The sequence below is a fragment of the Leptopilina heterotoma genome, unplaced genomic scaffold (assembly GCF_015476425.1).
Source record: "Leptopilina heterotoma isolate Lh14 unplaced genomic scaffold, ASM1547642v1 Lhet_226, whole genome shotgun sequence".
Classification (NCBI taxonomy): domain Eukaryota; kingdom Metazoa; phylum Arthropoda; class Insecta; order Hymenoptera; family Figitidae; genus Leptopilina; species Leptopilina heterotoma.
The window spans coordinates 483,173-497,567 of NW_025110944.1; the positions used below are offsets into that span (position 1 = coordinate 483,173).

The 14,395-nt window shown below is 23.3% G+C and overlaps 1 protein-coding gene across 9 annotated transcripts in view; it reads right to left on the reverse strand.

The window, feature by feature from the left end:
- Window positions 1-14,395, reverse strand: part of LOC122502289 (hemicentin-2) — a 369,749-nt gene that overhangs the window by 287,787 nt on the left and 67,567 nt on the right. The gene's annotated exons all lie outside the window — the stretch shown is intronic.

A 14,395-nucleotide genomic window follows, 5' to 3' on the forward strand; every position in this document is an offset into this window, starting at 1 on the left:
TGATTAACAAATAATTATTGTATGTTTTATAATAATTAAAGAAGATCGAGTGTTAAAATCATTATTTAATATTATAAGAATATTGTTACTGCAACTTATTCAACATTATTTTTATATTCTATTACTAACTAAAATTTAAACTAAAATTCATTTTCAAATCAATTTTTATTTGAAAATTCTATAGTATACGAGAATTCAATTATTTAAATACAAAAGTAAATTATTTATGTAATAATTGACTGTTTCTTAGAATTTAATTTTTATACTCTCTAAATTTGAGTTAGTAAAAATGTTTACTAATTCGAATTAATGACTGACTTTTTGCTTTTGAATTAGTAAATTTACTAATAAATTAGTAGAAATTACTATTTATTAGTAAAGTTTACTAATTCAAAAGCAAAAAGTCAGTCACTAATTCAAATTAGTAAAATTTTTTACTAATTCAAGTTTAGAGAGTAAAGAATTTTATTAACAAATTTTTAAATATAATTGAATTCCTTTGACGAATTTTAATAAGATTTTCTAGAATAGTTACATTTTTCAAGGAATTCGATTAAAATTGTATTAAAAATAATTGAAATTCTACAAGGCTCCAATACTTTTAATATTCAATTATTATTTAATTTAAATTTTTAAATAAAAATCCATTTTAAACTCAAGTTTTACTAGAAAGTTCTACTAGAATTCAATTATTTCAATACATAACTAAATAATTTATTCAACATTTGAAAGTTTCTTAAAATTATGAATTTGATTGATTATGAAAATAATGGAATTTAAGTAAAATTTTTATTATTTATGAAAATAACTGAATGTTTGCGTACAATTTTATTAAAATTGTTTTTAAATAATCGAATTCTTTTGGGTAATTTTATTAAAATAGTAGATATTGAAAATCATTGAAATGAGGAAAATTTTTGAAAATAATTGAAATTTTGACACGAATTTTATTAGAATTTTTGAAAATAATTGAATTTTGAAGAAGAATTTTTTAATTTATAAAGATAATAATTGGGATTTTGTCGAGATATTTTTGTAAATTTTGAACATAATTGAATTTTGTGATAAGAATTTTATTACTTTTGGAAATAATTGTATTTCTGCAAACATTTGTAACTTCTCCAAAATTAAAATTTTGTAGTGTTTTTAACTAAAATTCTTCTATCAATTTATTATTTTTAATAATTAATTAAAAATGTATTGACAAATTTAACCAATTTTAGAAGAAAAGCAAAGAAATTTATAAAAAAAACTTGATAAATAATTAAATTCCTGTGAAATTTTTATTATTTACAAAAATAATTAAATGTTTGCGTACAATTTTATTAAAATTTTTTTAAATAATTAAATTCTTTTTGGAAAATTTTATTAAAACAGTAGATATTAAAAATCATTGAAATGAGAAAAATTTTTGAAAATAATTTAAATTAGAACAAGAATTTTATTGATATTTTTAAAAATAATTGAATTTTGGGGAAGAATTTTGTTATTTATGATGAGAATTGGGATTTTGACGAGAATTTTTTTAAAAGTTTCAACATAATTGAATTTTGTGAGAGTTTGTTACATTTATTTTTATAAAAAAATCAAAAATTTTCTTATCAAAAGAAGTTTTATTGATTTTTCATTCTAAATTCTCTGCAATAAAAAACGATGAAAGAAAGAAATAAGCAAAAATCGAGAAGCAAGCTTTTCCTGTTTTTCTTTTTTTTTTTGTATTTTTATTTCTGCACCGAAAGTTTGGAATTTTTTCTTCTTTTTTTGCGAAGCACGCAATGCTTATCTGATTTGATTTCCATGCATGAGTTCTGAATATTGAATGTTTCTTTTCTTTTTATATTTATTTTACACGTTTTAGTTTTTAAAGCGCCTTTAGAAAATTTCCTCTTTTTTCTCTCTTTTCTCTGAAAAATTTTCCCCATTTATTTTTTGATTTTACATTTTTTCGATTTTTAAAAGTATATAAATTTTATTCGCAATTTTTTATTTTACTGGTTTTTAAAAATTCTACTTTAATATTCTGCGGTTCGAATAAAATATACTATTGAAAAATGGAAATTTATTTTTAATCCCATATTCCATTATATGGGATAGTATAGTTTTTAAGGTAACTTTATATTTAATTGAACCAAATTATTTTTATGTAAATTCAAATAAATACGAAATCAAGTAAAGTTTAATTAATGAAGCAATTTTTTCGTCATATTTTTTGTCGCGAATAAATTAATTCAAAATAAATACTTGAGCCAAATAATTGGCTCAAGTAACATTTCTGTTTGTTATACTACAAATTTTATTTAGTTCTTTATTACTGAATGGCATTTGATTCAAATACTGAAATTATTGTTTCAAACACAATTTATTTAACTTGAATAACATTTATTTGACTTGAATAAAATTTATTTTATTCAGGTAAATGTTTATTCGATAATAGACAAGTAATCGGTTATTTTAATCGAATAAATTTTTTTCAGTGCAGGATTAATGTTCATAAGATACTAACATAACCTCAAAATGCAGGCGGAACTAAATAAAACCTATTCGAAACAAACAAATATTTATACTTGTCACTGAGAAAACATCTTTCACGATCCCATCTGGTTAAAAAAATTACATCCGATAATAAAAAACTAAAATCGTCTTTTAAACGGTAACTCTATAATACACTGTACATTAACCTATATTTTACAGAAGATAAACATATATATATAGCAAAACATACATGTATTTAACATATATTTAGTAAAACACCGATGCACCAATGCAAATGTCGCGTGCGTATGGACTCTAGTGTATGGAGTTAATAGCAATTTATCACCGCATCGACCGACGAGACCATCGTCGGGACAGTTCACCAGAGCCGCCATTAACTCCCTCCCCCCTCTGTCTCTATCCCTCTCTCTCTCTCTAACCCCTCAAAAGGTCGTTAGGTTGTGGTTTGACATGAGAACATGCCCATAACATCGTTTGGTTATTGCAACATGTATGTGTACCTATCTGAGCGCACCGCTAAAGTACATTGCGAAATACAAGGGAAGCAGTGCAGTTCACCTAACTAAATATTCGACGACCATATCAGCCTGAGTTTAAAGCAGAGTTCTATTTCAATATATGTAATCCAAATATATCTTGAATATAAACCATCAAAGAACCAATGTTTACTTATAATCAGTTGATAAAATATTCATTCACAAAAAACTCCAAGTTTTGTTGATGATACAAAGATTTCCCTTGTACTTATAGAAAATATCGATCTTATAAAATATTAAACCGTTATTTCAATATTTTCAATATTTATATCAATAGGAAAAATATTTAATCACAAAAGACGATGCAGATTTGTTATTATTGATAAATTTGTGAAGAATGCATTATACTTATGAACAAAAGGTATGCTACAGATATGTGTCATGCTTAGTGTGGTTAGATCAGTGTTTGCGAATTCCGGGAATTTCAGTGGTGAAAGTTTCGAATAGAGACTAGTAGTAAAAGGTGATTTTAGTCAGACAAGGACAATTTTTCATGCAATTTTAGTCAAATTGTTGTGGACTACAAGTAGTAGAGGTAAATTTTAATTAGACAGAACTACTCAAGATTAAAATTCAATTCTAATCTAAATTTCAGTAGTAAAAGGAAATTGTAGTCAGACAAAATCTTTTTCAATTACTTTAAATTAAGTACATGTAGTGAAAGATAATTTTAATCAGACATAATGACTGAAATCCGTGTAACTTTATTAAAATTCTATTACAACCCAAATTCAGTAGTAAAAGCCAATTTTAGTCAGACAAAATCTTTTCCAATTTTATGAATTTACGTACAAATAGTAAATGTTGATTTTAATCAGAAAAAATACTTAAATTCCGTGTAATTTTATTAAAATTCTATTATAACCTAAATTCCAGTAGTAAAAACCTATTTTGAGTCAGACAGAAACTGCAAAATTACTGTAATTTACGGACCAGTAGTAACAGTTGATTTTTATCAGACGGAAAGCAAAAATCCCAGTAACTTTAAGAAAAAATCGTATTATTATTTAAATTTCAGTAGTAAAAAGTAATTTTAGTCAGACAGAAACTTTATAAAATTTGATATTATTTACGTGCTAGTAGTAACAAGAAACTTTAATCAGACTGAATACTTGATTTCTTGTAATTTTTTCAAAATTCTATTATAATCTAAATTCAGTAGTAAGAGGCAATTTTAGTCGGACAGAATCTTTTAAAATCAATTTAATTCACGTACAATTAGTAAGAGATGATTTTCATCAAACAGGAAGCAGAAATCCTAAAAATTATTTTAAAAAAATCCTATTATAATTTAAATCCCAGTAGTAAAAAGCAGTTTAAGTCAGACAGAGACTGCAAAATTACTGTAATTTACATACTAGTTAATTTTAATCAGACAGAATATCTATATTCAGTGTAATTTTACCAATAGTATATTATAACCTAAATTCTAGTAAAAGATAATTTTAGTCAGACAAAATCTTTTCCAATCACATTAATTAATGTACAAGTAGTAACTGTTGATTTTAATCAGACAAAATACCTGAATTCCGTGGGATTTTATCAAAATTCTATATTATAACCTAAATTCAGTAGCAAGAGCCAAAATTTCAAGTCGGACAGAAACTGCAAAATTACTATAATTTTCGAATCAGTAGTGACAGTAAATATTAATAAGACAGAATATTTTTCTAAGGTTATAGGAAATTTCTATTACTATGTGTGCTAGTAGTAAAGAATATTTTTAGTCAGACAGAAACTATTTAAAATTCGTGTAATTTAGACATAAATAAGAAGAGTAAATTTCAATCAGACAGAACAGTTGAATTTTTTGTACTTCTTTCAAAATTCTTGTTGCTTAAGTTTCAGTAGTACAAGTCATTTTATGTCAGACATATCGAAATTTCATTGTAAATTACTTAATCAGGGATACGATTTTATATAATGTGAGTCTGACTTTCGCTTCGATTTTGAATCTTACATTGACTTTGACGTTTTTTCTTTTTTTTTTACTTTGCTTTGATTTTATATGTCAAAGTCAAGGTCAAAGTCAAAGTCAATTTCAAAATCGAAGCCAAAGTCAAAATTGAATCGAAAACAAAAACAAAGTCTTTAAAGTCAATGTCAAAGTCAAAATCGAATCGAAAATCAAAGTCAAATTCCAAAATCGATCAGACGCCGTATTATAAATTAAAAAAAATATATTTTCGTTTACAATAAAATTGTTATTATTTAAAATATATTTTTTTCAAAACGATATTTAAAAAAATACCTTTTGTGAATTTTCGACAAGATTCCTAATAAAAATTTAAAAATTTACAATCGAAAATTCTGTTTTCATTTTTTTCGCAAACAGGAAGAGTTTTTTTGTATCAAATTACCTTTAAATGGAACTATTATAAACAATCCATAAACGACAATTTCCTCACAATTATTATAAGTGACGATAGATAAAGTGCACTTTCAAGTATTCTTTAAAGATAAAACAGAAAAACAAGAATTTCCTTTTCATATTATCGAAATATTTCGTTATCTACTGTTAAATTCCAGACTAGAAGAACATTTTTGTCAGTTTCACACAATTCGAAACCATCATAAACATTAAAGTGACGAAAGAATTCAAAGTTGAATTATCAATTTGAAATTAAAATGCAGTTTATAATTTTCAGTATATTAATTTTGCTAGCGGCTTTTAGCTTTATTGCCGTATCAGGTAGATTATTTTAATTATTAAAAATCTCCATATTAAAAATTTCAATTCTTTTAATTTAATAATACATTTTATTTTTACAGCTGACGGTTCTGATGCAACATCAATGAACATTGGTATATAAAATTTCTTTAAACTCTATTTTTCTCTATTTTTTAAAAAAGTGTACTAAATATATATTCTTCTCCATATTTTTCTACATTATTAAATTAATTATTATAATTTTATTAAATTAAATATTTTATATTTTTATAAATATATTTTTCTTTCAGTGATGAATACATTCATGCAGCTTTGGTCGCTTTTAAAAAAATTACTAAATTTAGCCGTCTAATTCCAGTTTTCTCAAGAGATCATTGCAGAATTATTAATTTAAATATCATCAATCAAAAATTGTATGGCAATATGAAGTGTATAATTGTAAAATACTTGAATTAGTATTTCATTTATATTCCTCTTCAAGAATAAATATTTTTCAAAAAGGTTAATTTTGCCTTATTTTCTTCTAATGGAAAATCAAGTTATGTGTAATATTGAAATTTTGTTATAAAGCTATTTTTAATTTCTCTTTGCGAAGACAAAAAATTTTAAAAAATCCCTTCAATTCTGAAATATTTCTAGTAAAGACAATGAAAATATAATGAAAAAAACAAGAAATAAATATTGTAAGAGATAAAGCAGAGACAATAATTATTAATTATATATAATTTATATATATCCTGCGTATTGTATTTATTTCAATGCATTTATTATCATATTGGAAAATACACTCTCTGAAATATATGAATTTAGTTTAACTGTTCTCTCTCGTTGAAAAATTAAGTTGATCTCCTTTTTCACCAAATTGAAACGTATTTTAATGAACATTGTTAAGTTCATTCTCTCATTACGAATCGTAAAATAGGTCAAATCCCGGTTAATAATGATAATAATAAACGCAAAACAGAAACAAATCCATCTCCATATTTCACTGAATTGGAATAGAATGCTAATGTTTAACGTAATTCGCTTTCGTATATTAAATTTCACTATTATTGCATAGTAAAATAAATATAAAATTTAGTTAAAAGCATTTACGCATTTGTTTATTTAGTTATTATTAAATTATCGAGTCCCCAATATACTGTCTTTTAATTCAAAATTTTTTCTCCTGAAATAAAAATTTAACGAAATAATCCTCTCTTCCTTTATTATATTTTTCTTTCTTTACATTCTTAATTGTTACTATTTAATTGATAATTTTTATTTTTAATTTTATAACTAAATAAAGGTATTATTATTATTATTATTACTTCTTTTCATATAAATTGTTGCAATTTTTTGAGAATATTTCTCCCAGAATATAAACTATAACAACAAAACTAAAACAATAAGACGAAAAATAGAATTTTTAAAACAGTTCGCAAGGGAAAAATATTGCTCAACATTATTCCTATTACAATTGCGGGGAAAGAAAATTTTTTAACAGAAATATAAAAAGTTTTGAAAAAGAGTAAATATAACACTTTATATATGCACGCGGGTTAAATTTAAAGTTACTTTTCATAAACTTGAATACAAAGAAACTTTTTTTTCTCTCTCTTCAATTGTCGTCTCTTTTATTTTTTTCATTTTTTTTTTCTCCTTCGACACATTTTCGATAAGTCATTTTAAATGGAAAACTCTTAATGAATTTTTTTTTCACTTTGGCAAATTCGTTAAGCGCATCAATTACCTTAATAGACGAGAGGAAAATTATAGTCTTAAAAAGAATATAAAAAGAAGTTGCGCACACTAAGTGTATTATCTTCAGACCCCACATTGGTATAATAAATTAAATGAGAAATTCACGTCGCTTCACTTTTCAATTTGTCTAATGTAAAAATAAATACGAATCTTTATTGCATAAACATACCATCATTTTGAATATATCTGTTCTAATCGATAAAAAATTTTTTTTTCAGGAATTTATTTTTAAGAACTTTTTATTTTTAATAGTTATTTATTTTCGATAATTCCTTTTGATAATTATTTATTCTCGACTATTAATTTTCAGTAATTATTCATTTTCGGTAATTATCTATTGATTCATTTTTATTCAGGATTTATTTTTGATATTTATTTTTAAGAATTATTTACATTTATTACTTTAATTTTTCTTCAAATAATGTACGTTTTAAAAAGTATCATCAAAATTCCATTAAGAATAATTTGACTAAAATAATCCATAATCGACTAAGTAAGTAAGGATCTGTAATTTAAGTTTCAACGTCTAGTTTGCTAAACTTGCATTTCAAGAATTTACGCCGAATTAATCCGTATGTAGCTGGCAGGATTGTGAGATTACTTAAGTAGACTCAACAAATGAACAAGTGCACTCCACTTTGAATGTCTTTGTACTGTTCCATGCACACGGAATAGCAACGTGTTATATAATTAAAGGCAAAACTGCCAACAAATTAACACACAAACATTTCCATTCAAGATTGCAAAATTTTGCGGCAAAGTAAAATATACATTGCAATGTATTATATTTATTGAATAAAAAATTCATTTCTCAAATAAAATACACGCCGAGTAAACTACATTCATTGAAAAATACATTGTAAAATACAATATATTGTAATGTATTTTATTAAACAAAAAATCCATTTGTCAAATTAAATATGTGCAAAGTATAAAACGAAGTAAAAAATGACAAGAATAAAAAAAAAAATTATCCACAGAAATTTTCCTTTCTAAAATAATGTCCTTATCAGGCAAGTGAGCTTGAAGCAGTTAAAGGAGAGAATTTCTGCTTCCTCCAGTCTTCTTGCTTCAATATAGTACGTGACACGAATATTAATTACGCTAATTTCTTCATCCTGAAGCTGTGCGAATTTCACAGCCATAAACGGTAAAGCCCGATTATCTGTGATGAGAACTATTCAAATATTAATCTTTCCTGACGACTCCAGCTTTTGGAAAAATTGAAAATTCTCTACACAAACGCAATTCCATTTGAATATTAAATGTTCCTTTTCCTTTAATTGCAACCTACATTTATTATATTGATAATTAACGCTAAAAGATGATTGCATTTTTTTAATTTTTGATAACAATAATTATAACGTCATTATTAAATTTTTTTCAAATTACATAAAAAAAATTTTTTTTCTCAAAAAAAAAAAACGTTTATTTCTTTAAAAAAAAGTATCTTACTTCTCGACTTTTTTTTAACTCTCAAAATTCGAATTCGAACCCAATGCTAAACAAAATGTCGAAAAATATTCTATTTTATTAACCACGAAAAACAAAAGTTCTAAATAAAAGATTAAATATCCAACTTTAGAGTAATTCTAATTATTTATCATTTTTTAACAAAATATAAAAAGAAAACAAAATTTAAAATATTTTCTTACAATATCATCTTTCCAATGTTTCACAAATGAAGAGTCTCTGAAATTTCTCATTAAAATCCGTAAACTTTAGTATAAAGCGGATGAATTGTGTATGACGTAACAAATAAACTTTAAAGTAAAGTAATTAATAAGTTTTTCTTTTAGAAAAAAAAAATCCACTTTCATGCTAATTACAATCAATGACGAAAAAAACCTTTCTAAAAGATAAAAGAAAATAAACAAGACTTTCCTTTTAAAATACTATCTTAATTTACAGTAAATTATCGTTAGAAATTGTAAACAAAAAATTATTTCATTATTTTCTTGCATATAAAAGACGCAGTCGAATGTGAAACGTGAAGTCAAATTGCTAAAAAATTTGAAATTATTAACAATGAAGTACGCAATTTTCACATTTTTAATTGTCTTTGTATCTATGTACTGCTTTACTGATGCAGGTAGGTTCAGTTAATTACGAAAAAAAATCAAATTTTTTTACTTAATTAATTTTTTAATTACAGTCAAAGATATTTCATTTTAGTAATTGAAATATTAATTTTATTAAAAGTTGTTAATAAAATTAGTTCAGTTATGTACAAAATGAAATTTTAATTAATAATAATTTAATTAAATAAAAATAGAATAATAAAATAATCAAATGATGACATAATTAAATGAAACTTATTTTATTCAATTCTAACGAATTAGTTAAATTATAATCAATAATCATTAAATATAATTTCAAGTTAATTTTGTTGATATTATTGACTAATTTTTTAACCTAAGCTTTTAAGAAACAATTTTTAATAACAACTTTAATTTTCAGTATCAATGCCCAATGATGATCCACATTTACAAATGAAATCTGAAATTGGTAGGTACTTCATTTTTAATAATTAAAAGTTTTAGTCTTTGTCTTTTTTATTATATTATAGTTTCTAATAAACTTATATTTTCTTTCAGCGCAAGGTACATTGAAGATGGTGTGGGGTCTTTTAGGAAAAGTTATAGACCATTTCGATCAGTGATAATAAATAATTCAAGTTTTCGAAAAACTTCTCAAACTTCAACAAATAAAATTTTTATCAATTAACAATCGTATGGCAATATGAAATTTACTATTGTAAAATACTTGGACTAAAATTTTCATCAAAAATACATATTTCTGAAAAAAAAACTTCTCGCTTTTCTTTTTTTCACCAATAATAAATAAATCACAAATTATTTATATACCTATTTCCTTCCAACTTATTAATAAATTAAAAAAAAAAACATCTTTTGATAATTAACATTTAATTTGCTTTTTTTAAAAATAAATTTGCATTATTTTAAATTCAATTTAGTCTAAAAAATATTATCCATTTAAAAAGAAATATTTTTATATTTTTCTCATCGAAAACAATAAATTTACATAATGAGCTATTTTTATTTTAAGACAATAAATTTACATAATGAGGTATTTTTGTTTCTAAAACAATAGAAATATGAAATAATAAGCGCAATGGGAGAGATTGTTTATGAAAGGAAGTCAAAATGAACTGTGAAGTAAGGAAAATGAGTCCTGACCTAATTATAATAAACTATTTATAATTTCCCTCAAATCTCTATACAAGAATGCTGTAGTAAAAAAAAGACAACAAATTGTAAAGAGTATTCTCATATTTTAATTAAAATATTTATTTACAACTTTTTTTCGAGAAAAGAAAGTTTATTTTTTTAAATTTTTGCTTATGAAAGGAAGTCAAAATATAGTTAAATCAAAATAAAGTCAACCAAAAATAAGAAAAAATATATATTAATTTAAAAATTTATTATTAATATTTCCATTAATATTAATTTATTATTATTTAAAATTTTTTGTTTCATTTATAAATAAAGAAAAATAAAGATTGGAAACTAATTTATGTCTAATTTATTGCAACCCTCTACCGACAAATTTCCATAAAGGTATATTTTCTAAAATTTTCAAAAAAATTTTTTAATATGGTTTTGTCTGACTAAACTGACTTTCTACTACTAATTCATTAAAATATCGCAAATCTTGATAGTTTAAATGAAAAATTTTCCAAACTTTTTATTTAAATCAAATAAATTTTATTACGTTTAAACTCTTTAAACAAACGTTCTATTTATATTTACTGACACTTATATTTGAAACAAATAAATAATTTAGAAGACTTTGAGACAAATATACTTTTCTTTAACTCAAATAAATTATATTTTATTTAAATAAAATTTTTTTGAATGGGGAAAATTGACCCATTTTTAAGAGTAGAAAAAGTCGTTTTATTTTTATTAAATTTTAAACATAAAACGATAAAATTGAGAAGAAAAGACACATTTTTTTGCGAATGCAGGAAAAATTTATCAAAACATATTTTTGTATTCATAAAGTTATTAATTAATAAAAAAAACAAGTATTTTACAAATGAATGTTCGTAAATTTCAAAAAACAATAAAAAATTAACAACTCTGATGGATTTGACAACTAAAATATTTGATTGTTTTTAGCAAACTTTTAATTATAAACAAAAACTGAAAAATATAAAAGAAAAATTGTAACAAAAACTTTTTTTTAATTAAAAATATTGGTACTCTTTTAAAGCAAAGAATAAAAAATATTCATTATTGATGTATGAGAGAATAAACTAAAAGTATAAGAGAAATTTTTTTTATACACTAAACTAACTTTGGAATACACTAAAAAAAATTTATTTAAATCAAATAACCGATTACTTGTCTATTACCAAAAAAATATTTTCCTGAATCAAATAATTTTTATTTAAATCATTTAAACTGTATTTGCTTCTGAAATTATTGGTTCAAAAATAATTTATTTGATTCAAATAAAAATTGTTTGATTCAAGTAAATACTTATTTGTTAATTGACAAGTAATCGATTATTTGAATCAACTAAATTTTTCTTACTCTTTTTGCGAACTTAAAATTACTGAAAATAACTACAAAAGCAGCTTTTTTCAACAATAGAAAAAAAAGACCCTGATTACAAACTAATGACAAAAGAAAAGTATCTTCTAGTGATAAACGACAAACAAGACTTTCCTTTTAATGTATTATCTAAATTTCTGTTTAATTATCGTCAAATTGAAAATGCAATTATATAGTTTTAATTTTCTTGCATATAAAAGACGCCACAAAACGTGAAGGCACTCAATGAAGTTAAGTTGTTTTGCAATTTAAAATTATTAACAATGCATTCCTTCATTTTCACTTTCTTAATGGTGCTCGCAGTTGTTTGCTGTTTCACCGTCTCAGGTATGTCACATTATTTATTAATTCAGTTAAATGTTTTAAGTGCATTATTTATTATTTATACTGAATTACACAGGAAAAAAAAGTCTGACTCCGTTTACACCTTAAATTCAGCCTCGAAAACAGGCTAAAAGTAAAACTTTTTTTTAGTGTGTAGTTATTAATTATCTTAAAATTAAATAAAAAATTAATCTTAATTTATTAAAAATGTACAATATAATTCAAAATTTAATTAAAACGTATTCAATATTTAATTCTACGCATTTAGAGAATTAAATTTAATTACATTAAAATTTGTTAATTTTTTAAATTATTTTCTCTAAAATAAAAATTGTATGTTTTAGCTCAACCCCAACAAGCAATGAGATCTCCAGCTGGTATGTTATTTTTAATTATTATATTCTTTGTTTCACCAAAAAAAAGATATTACAAATTTTTCCCAATTATTGATTTTTCAATTAATTTTAATTAATTTAATTATTTAATTTTCTTTTTCAGCTCATGGTGTAGTGAAAATGTTATGGGATCTTTTAGGTAACGTAGTAGACAACTTCGACATAATATAAGAAGATTTCAAGACGTTGAAAAATTTATTGAACTCGATAAATAAAAAATATTTCAATAATCGTATGGCAATATGAATGTAATTGTAAAAAATTTGGAATTACTATTCGCTTTGTAATATTCGTCATAAATAAATACTTTCGAAAAAATATACTTTCTCTCGTTTCTCACATTTTTCCATTTTTCAATTTTCTCCATTTTCCCATATATGTAAAATAAACACAATTATAACATAAAGAAATATAAAAAAATCTTTATGAAATAATAAAAAATATTAGAGAATAAAAAAAATGTTTAATATATGAGAAAAGAATTACTTTTTCCTACTCTGATTCAAGAAACAAAAGAAAATTTTTCAGAGGAAATGAATTTTATGAATTGCATTACTGTCCGAATTGAATATTTCTTGCTGACAAAAAATAGATTTTTAAGGAAAATTACTAATTGCAACCAATTTATGATAGAAAATATAGAAAATGATAAAACAATTTTTGATTTTTAATAATTCAGTGTGACTAAAATTTATTTTTGCTACTGTTGTTTCAACGATTTGAATTAATAAGTTTCAGAGAACGAAAAATAACTTTTACTACTGATACTAACATAAAAGAATGAGGAAAACTAATTTTTACTACTGATGCTTTTTAAGAATTATAAAAACTTTATGTCTGACTATATCCTATATTTTACTACTGAGACTCAAACAACAAAAAATTCTCCGTCTGGCAATATACTGTCTTTTACTACTGGGATGTAAAAAACAAAAAGTTGGATAAAATTAGGAGCGTTTAAAATTTTCTGTCTGACTATGCACTATCTTTTTCCACTAACAAAAATCTAGATAAAATTAGGAGTTCAAACTTCGCTGTCTGACTATAGCATATGTTTTACTACTGAAATTTAAACAACAAAAATCTGGATAAAATTTCTGTCTGATTATATTATACATTTTACTACTAATATCAAACAATTAAAATTTTAATAAAGTGACAAAAGCTTAAAACTTCGCGTCTGACTATAATAGCTTTTACTACTGACATTTAACAAAAATGTGGATAAAATTAAGAGTTAAGATTTTTGTGTCTCACTAAAGCATATGGTTTACTACTGCTATTTAAACTACAAAAATCAGGATAAAATTTCTGTCTGACTATATCATATATTTTACTACTGATCCTCGAACAATAAAAATTTGGATAAAATTACGAAAGTTTGAAACTTTTCGTCTGACTATACACTATGTTTTACTACTGAGACTTAACAAAAATGTGAATACAATTAAGAATTAAGATTTTTGTGTCTGACTATATAGTAGCATTTACTACTGACACATAAATTACAAAGAGCAGAATAAAATTATGAGTTTAAATTTTTTCGTCTGACAATATACTATCTTCTACTACTAATTTTAAAAATAAAAATTTTAAGAATATATTAAGAAATTATGCTACTTCGTCAAGAATATAAATTTATAATTTACT